This window comes from Rhagoletis pomonella, unplaced genomic scaffold (assembly GCF_013731165.1).
Source record: "Rhagoletis pomonella isolate Grant_MI unplaced genomic scaffold, Rhpom_1.0 Rhpom_scaffold_00006, whole genome shotgun sequence".
NCBI classification, from domain to species: Eukaryota; Metazoa; Arthropoda; class Insecta; order Diptera; family Tephritidae; genus Rhagoletis; species Rhagoletis pomonella.
The window spans coordinates 31,483,805-31,491,489 of record NW_023458560.1 but is presented as its reverse complement, the minus strand read 5'-3'; the positions used below and the strand labels follow the sequence as shown (position 1 = coordinate 31,491,489).

The 7,685-nt window shown below is 35.6% G+C and overlaps 1 protein-coding gene across 4 annotated transcripts in view; it reads left to right on the top strand.

Moving 5' to 3' along the window:
• LOC118740576 (neuroplastin) overlaps positions 1-7,685 on the top strand; it is a 160,331-nt gene that overhangs the window by 96,069 nt on the left and 56,577 nt on the right. The window lies entirely within an intron of this gene.

The following is a 7,685-nucleotide window of genomic DNA, read 5'->3' as shown; positions in this document are numbered from 1 at the left end:
GCAAATCCTTTTTTTCTGCCACTACCAGGGTTCCTTTTTAAAGATAACCATTCATTGTATTTTTTAAGCACATAAGTAACGGTAGACTTTGGAAATTTTAGCTTTTTTGCGATGTCGTTATGGAACATGCTGGGATTTTCCAGCTTTTTGCGCAATATTAACTCGCGATCGATTTTTTTCTTGGTCCTCATTTCTACACTGATTTTTGTTACTAAAAAGAAATGATGCAGTAAGGCGGAAACTGCTTCCAGCTTTTTAAGTGTCTACCGATTTTTATTTTAATGTTATGATTAACCGAGCTATGCTTGGTTATGTGCGACCAGTTTTTTTCGTGTACATTCTTTATGTGCCAAATTTCAACAAATCGGTCCATAAATACGATTTTTTGTTTAATAGATCGGTCCCTGGTCCACCTATCGAAATATGCTTTAACTCTTTAAAATTTCGTTTAAATCAATGTGTGATGCGCACACAAATAAAACGGCAACAGTTGTATATAGATAGAGTGACACGATTGCACTATGGGTAATTTGACCAATTTTTGTGGCCAAAATTAATTATAACCAAACAAGTAGATTATCAAAAAAAAAACATGACTATTGACTGGCATACGATTTCCCACATTTTTGCAAAAAAAACCCTTATCGACTGATGGGCCAAATGGGGCACTTTTATTTTGTAGTTTTATTAAAAAGAGTTTGAAAGCAGAATTTTTCTAAATATTTAAACTAAAGAAAAAAAATTCCACTTAGTTGTAAAAACAATTTACACAATGGCAAATTTAAAAAGAAATATTGCCAAATTATATTAATTTGAATTGAAAACCAGAAGGATCTGGATTTCCTAATTTGTCTGCTGAAGAGTTGAAAGGAGCAGCTATTGCAGCAACAAAATTGTAAACAGTCTTTTGATTTATATATTTATTGAGTTCTCCCCCATACTGGTAAATAGTTGACTACTGACAGTATAAAGAATACCTACAACAAAAGCCATTTTCTCAGAAAAGTGCAAAAAATCGCAACATGAAATTGAAAGCTTAAACTCAAAACTCTTCATTTTATGAACATATCGCACACCGTCTTCAAAAGAGTCACAACTCAAAATTTGGGATTTTTGAGATTATGCGCTAAAAATGTACGCAGAGAATAAAAGTATTTACCTTTCAGCAAAAACTGGAGCAAATTTTTGTTATAATTTGTTAAAAGAAAGTCGCCCTTGCCCATATGATTACACTGAGAAAAAGGATTAGTTTCGACAACTAAAGATATTTAGTTCCCGAATTTTGACAATATTTGGGAACTGTTACCAAGGATTGGGAACTATTACCATCGATTGGTAATTATAACTAAATATATTAAAGCTTCTCATATTCATCTAGGTTGTAACAAATCGTTAATTTAGTTGAAGGGTTTGGTTAATACTAATAAATATTTCTTTGAAGCATATTTCTACAAATTCCATTCAACTTAACGTATGGTTCATAAAAGGATGTTATTAAGCTCTCCTAATACAGATAAGCTTTCTTTCAACACGTGGTTTAGTCATAGTTACCAAATCTTAGTTGAGGCAACCACGATTTGGTTTGAGAGTGGAACATATTCATGCTTGTGAGCCACCCCTAAAGAATGCTGAGCGCTCTCTGAGCACATACGAAGAGCGCCAGCTGAGCAATGCACACAGTCCCACTTATTGAATCGATTGAATGCGCTAGTATGCCGACCATTGCATTGTGCGTGGAAATCATTGCTCCGCTACCGCTGTTCGTATATGGGTGAAACACGCATGTGGTCCCAGAGCGCTCCGTAAGCTATGGCATGTCGATCGCTGCGCCATGTGTGCTATGACATGCCCATACTTGTTTGTCTCAGTATCAGTTTTGCTATCGTCGCGAGTTGCTTCGGTGCGCGCATAGTTTAAAGTTTAATTAAAAATATAAAGTTTGATGCCAACCGGGGTTTTTCAGTGGATATATAATTCATGTGAATTATAATTTGGAAGTGTCTATTTAGCTAAGGAAAAAGCAAAGCAGTATACTTCCAGCAGATATTGACCTGGGTTTTCGCACGACTGTTCCTGTTTCATCGTTGTTTTTTAGGAAATTCTTACCAACACATACATATGTATTATTTACTTTAGTAACTAACTAATGTAAATATGTACGTATTTTTATGCTTAGTATATGCAAATAAAAGAAGAAAGTAAACACAACAAACATCGAGTAAATTTTTATTTGTGTCAAACTGAAACTTTTTTCCTAATAATAAACGGTTAGCTGATTCAAGTCTACAGCAAGTTCACAAAATTAATTGAAAACTTGTATCAACCAAAGAATTGTTTATATTTGCTCAACAATGATTTTATTCAACTAACAATATTGTCCAATCAAGGTAGTCGTTTTGTAATTATTAAGAAATATACATTTGTCCCAACTAGAAGTCTTAAGTAAATTGCAGACTTTCGTTAACTTTATATTTATTTCGCCATATCCAACTATGCCACTTGATCACTATAACCAAATCTTGGTTATTATAACTAAACCTTTTTCTGGGTGTATCATGTGCTAAGAAATAGTTTTAAAAAGTAAATGTTTTTCCGGTAATAATAAAGATTCCGACGCCCACTTCAGTTTTGATGCTTTATTTTAAATTAAAAAAAAAGTTATAGATAGATCACCCTATATAATTATTTGAAAATTTATTTCAATAACTACTAGATTTGACTAAAACAATGGTTAAAACGGCCCATACGTGTGAAAAATAGTTGATTAAAGACTTATGGCTTGATGCTGAAAAACTGAGAACAAAAAAGTGCAGAAATATCCAAGATTTGCCTTGTTAGACAGGCCTTCTGCCCTCGTGGCAAAAAAATAACAACTCATTTGTGGCATCGGGATAGAAATTCTATCAATATTTTAAGTACTGATTAATGAAAGAGTCAAATAAATAAACTATTTGTCGAATAATAGGTGATTTTAGTAATGAATGCTATTGAAGCTAAGGAAAAATGTCGAACCTTCGGTGACTGTCAGATTACCACATCAGTCGGAGAGGGTTAAATTGATTCTCTATTTAATCTGTCCATTTCGCTCAAGGTAAATCCTGATAGGTCGCTTAGTTGTCAGGCTCTACAAGTAATATTCGTAACACCTGGAAAATCACAAACAAAATGCTGGACACTTTCTTCTCTATCGCCCCTTCATAAGGTACTCTTATTTTGTTGAATATTTTCCTAGGGGTCTGTGCACCATGAATGTTGCTACAATTCTGAAAACTTCTACCCTTGATCTATTTAGCAAGTCCACAGGTTTTTGCCTTCGCCTATTTATTAGCCTTCTCATTGGCTTCATTGTTCCAGTGTACTGAATGGAACCCAGACAATGGAGGCGGTTGTGGTTGACCGAGACACTGAGCATAATTTCATTTTGCACTCCTTAACTAGCTTTTATTTGGCAATCGGAGACGCTATTGCCAATAGTTCCGCCTAGATTTAGTTTTGTATCCGACTCTATTGGATAAGATTTGACAGGCCTCCAGCTTAACTAGAACTTCGGCTTGTAAGATGCTTGTATCCTTTAACAATCGTATAAAGTAGAACTATATTAAATAAGGAATTCGCCTACCTTACCTTTACTTTTAGAATTTGTTGGGGGAGCCTAAAACTGTGATGCCCAAAATTTTCGTGAGCATCACGGGCCTAAAGTATCTTGGGGAATCACGGTCTCTTGTTAGCTATACAAACGATCTTTGAGGTTGAGGTGTTCCTCGTTTAGCTACATCCAATTATTTAAATAACTATCTAAATTGCAATAAAATTCTAATGCTTTAATTGGCATTCTACGAGGAATTTCAAAGGCTCCTACTAAGACCCACAGTGGTCTGAAAGAGAACATAGCGGTACAAAAATATTTTAAATTTTTTAAATTCGCTTGAAGCTGGTTACTCGGAGGTATTTGGGGCCGCTGATTATGAAACTGACCATGAATTTTTTAAATTCAAAATGGCGGATCCAATCTCACGGAATAATTTTTAAAAATATATTGAGTTCGCTCGAAACTTGCTACTTGGGGGCTTTTGGTACTTTTGAGGAGTTTTTATGGTAGCTGATTACAAATCTGAAATCAGGTTTCAAACATTTTAAATGATGGGTCCAATATGACGACTTTCTAATATAAAAAGTTAGTGGATTTTAATAGAACATAGTGAAAATTAGTTTCCTCTTAAATTCAAATTTAAACAAATTTGACAAAAAGTTGTGTGTGTGTGTGTGTGTAGTTTATATATTAAATAATAACAATATGTAATAGATTTTTGGCAAAATTTGCAATTTTGAAAACTTATGTAATTACATTTTACTTATATTTACAAAAGTGTATGTTTTTCACTCTTATAAATGACGAATTAATAATTTTTAAGATAACACGATTGAACGTCACATTTTTGACTACTATTTAGAAAAAAAAAGTTTAGATTAAAACAGAACCTAGGGTGCTGGAAAAATCTCTAGCGAACTCCGAAATTTTAGAAAATTTTTGGCGCGTTCACGTCCGTAGCGTTTACAGGTGCAAAAATGCAAAAATTAATTTGAAGACTTTCATTTTTAGTATTTCGTCCCGCTAGATTCTCCATTCAGACCACGGTGCGACCCAAAGAATATTTTGTCACATATTCTAGCCTCATTATACTAATGACGGCCGGTTACTCAATGTCTGATTAGCACAAACCCCGGTTAAATATCGTTATCGATGTTACAGACTCCCTGTTATATAAGTACATATATACATGCATACATGCATGAAGTCGAAGACGTTGATAACGATGTTTAACCGGAGATTACTGTTTTAACTTAATCAGAACTAAAAAAAGTTTTTGAAATTTTTGAACTCCCTTAAAGCAACCATCGCTTGTATTTTATTTTTATCTAAGGGCGTGTGTGAATCGGTAACAAAGTTTGCGGCAAGTAAATTTTTGACAACTATGAGGTGAATAAAATTTTAGTAGCTCATGAGGCTAGTGAAATTTTTGGCAAATGCATAGAAAATTTTGACAATCGCAAAGATTGGTGATGTGTGTAATTTTTCGTAAAATAAAAGCTTAAATTGATGAATTGCAATCAACGATGGTAGATGTTTTCTTAAAATATTAATTTCACTTCAATTTGTAATATTTTATTCCGTATAAAGCTGCGGTTATCAAAAATTTACTGCTGTCAAAAAATATTTCATTTCACACAGCAGATTGGCAAAACTGTCTTACCATAGTAAAAATATTGTTCAACAGCTTTCCCCATAGAACTTTGTTACCGATTCACACATGCCCTAAGAATAATACTTTTTATTTATATTTTTAAATTTGAATTGCATTTGCCCACAAATATTTTATATTATTTTATTTTATTATCGTTTTTATTTGTTTGCTTTAAATATAAGACAGTTTGGGACCAAACAAACAAACAAAATATTTCCACAAAGTTATTACACAAAAATATCTTAATGAAAAGTACTAATAAACTTCAATAATCGCACGCTAAGCTGTTTGCTTAAAATATTTAAATGTCACTAAGTTCTGATAAGCATTAGAGTGATAATCAGAAAAATGTATATTTGCCATTTAAGTACATAATAAAATAATAAAAGAGAGACAAAGAGAAAGAGGCACAGCAACATCGAGCGATAAGAAGAAAAAAACAATAGTCAAACATTAAAAATTTTAAATTCAAATTAAAAACAATTATCCAAAATAAACAACAATGTTTAAGTGATAACCAAAGATGAGAACCAACTTCAAATTCGTATCCATGGTCACTGCGAGCAATGGGCGGTAAGATGGTACTGGTGGTTGGTTGATTGGTAGAGGAATTTGGTGACGTTTGTGAGAGTGAGTGACGACTGAAACTGAGACTGAGACTGAGACTGAGATGGCATTGTGATGCATACGGGTAACAGAGTTTCATTTATTATTTGTTTTTGATTTTTTGTTAACTCTTTTTTTTTGTACTTTTTTCATTTAGCGATAAAAGCTAAAAAGGTTAAGGCTCACCCTTGCGAATTGGTATATGTGCCGTGGGAGTGGGTTGTGGTGACAAAGATGTGGGAAACGACACCATGCCGCCCGCTGTTACCGTGGCATTACCTGACACAGGCTGTCGCTGCTGCTGCTGCTGCTGCTGTTGTTGCTGTTGTCGTTGATTTGGTTGACTCAAATTCGGATTTACCAACTGATGATGCGGTGGATAGGTTTGCAGTTGATTACGCTGCTGTTGCTGGTGTATTTGCGTGTGGTAAATATCAATTGGCGTCATTGTTTGCACGCCAATTTGTTGTGGCGTGAACATTTGAGTCGGCTGTTGGTAATTTGGCGATGCCGTTTGCAACGGAAATATTGACTGCGTTTCGACAATTTGATAGCCGTGCGTCGTATAAGGATTCATGTTGTTGCTATTGCTGGCAGTGATCCCGTGGTAGCGATGATCCGCATTATGATGCGGCGGTGTGTAAAATTGCACCGCAGGCGCTAATATTGTCGATAGCATTGTGGTGCGTGGCGGTGGGAAATTCGGCATTGGTGGATATTTAGCAACACCACCGCTACCACCACGACTGGATGCCGTTGTTAATTCACTGCCACTGCCGCCAAGCTTTTTAGGCGACATATACTCTATATTGACGAGACCAGTGTCCAGTTCACTACCAATGCTGCCGCCATTGCTGCTGCTGCCGCTGCTATCTGGCAATGTTAATGATGGATTACCATCAAAGTTTGTGGCGTTTATATAAATCAACTTGTGCTGCCCATCTAGGTTTGTTGCTTGGAATTGTGACTTTTGTTGCTGCTGCTGCTGGTGGTGGCGATGATGTGGCCGTCGATGTGCTGTTGTTGTTGTTGTGGTATGTGTTGGCAGTGACGAAGTGTCCACACCCACATCCGGCCCCCACATTCGCGTGAAAATATCATCCGCCGAACTGGGCGTCAGATCGTTTATCGTTTCGTATGCTGAAAGCGTTGAGAGATGACGGCCACCACCGTCACCGTGGCCGTGGCCGGTGCCCCCCGCTGTTACGACAAATGGCGAGTAAGTTTGTGGATGGGGAGGCGCCTCGTTGGCGCTGAGTATGTGCAACATGTGGTAACTTGTGTGCAAATTGTTGCACTTATATTGACCTTCGTGCACTTTAAGCGCGTGACGCACGGATAGATGTGCCTCGATTTTGTGTTTCTCACCTTGATTGTGTGAAAAGTTGGGAGCTTTAGAGAAAGTTTTTTCTGTTTTTTTTTATTTATTTTTTTACTAGTTTTTTTTGCGTTTATATAAAGAAAAAAACTGTTTTATTATCACACTAAACCTAACTCTAAATAAATGAGCGTAAAATTCAAGGTTGGGGAGACTAGGGCTGGTAAAAAAAAAAAAAGTAAAATAAATTCTCAGCTATAAAACTATGTGTCTTGGTTTGAATGAAAAAAAAATAGACTGCAATATCCATATTTCAGTTAAGTAAGAGAAAAAATAAACGAAAATGTGTGCCAGGTGAATCAAAAAGTAACTGGTCGGAAGGAACCAAACTCGACACAGGTTCATACATCCGTGGGTTCGCAATGATAGAATGAGATCAAAGTGAGAGTGTAAGTACATTTTTCATTTTTTTTTCCACTTTTTGGCATTCTTTGAATGGATTAATGAACGAAACGAAT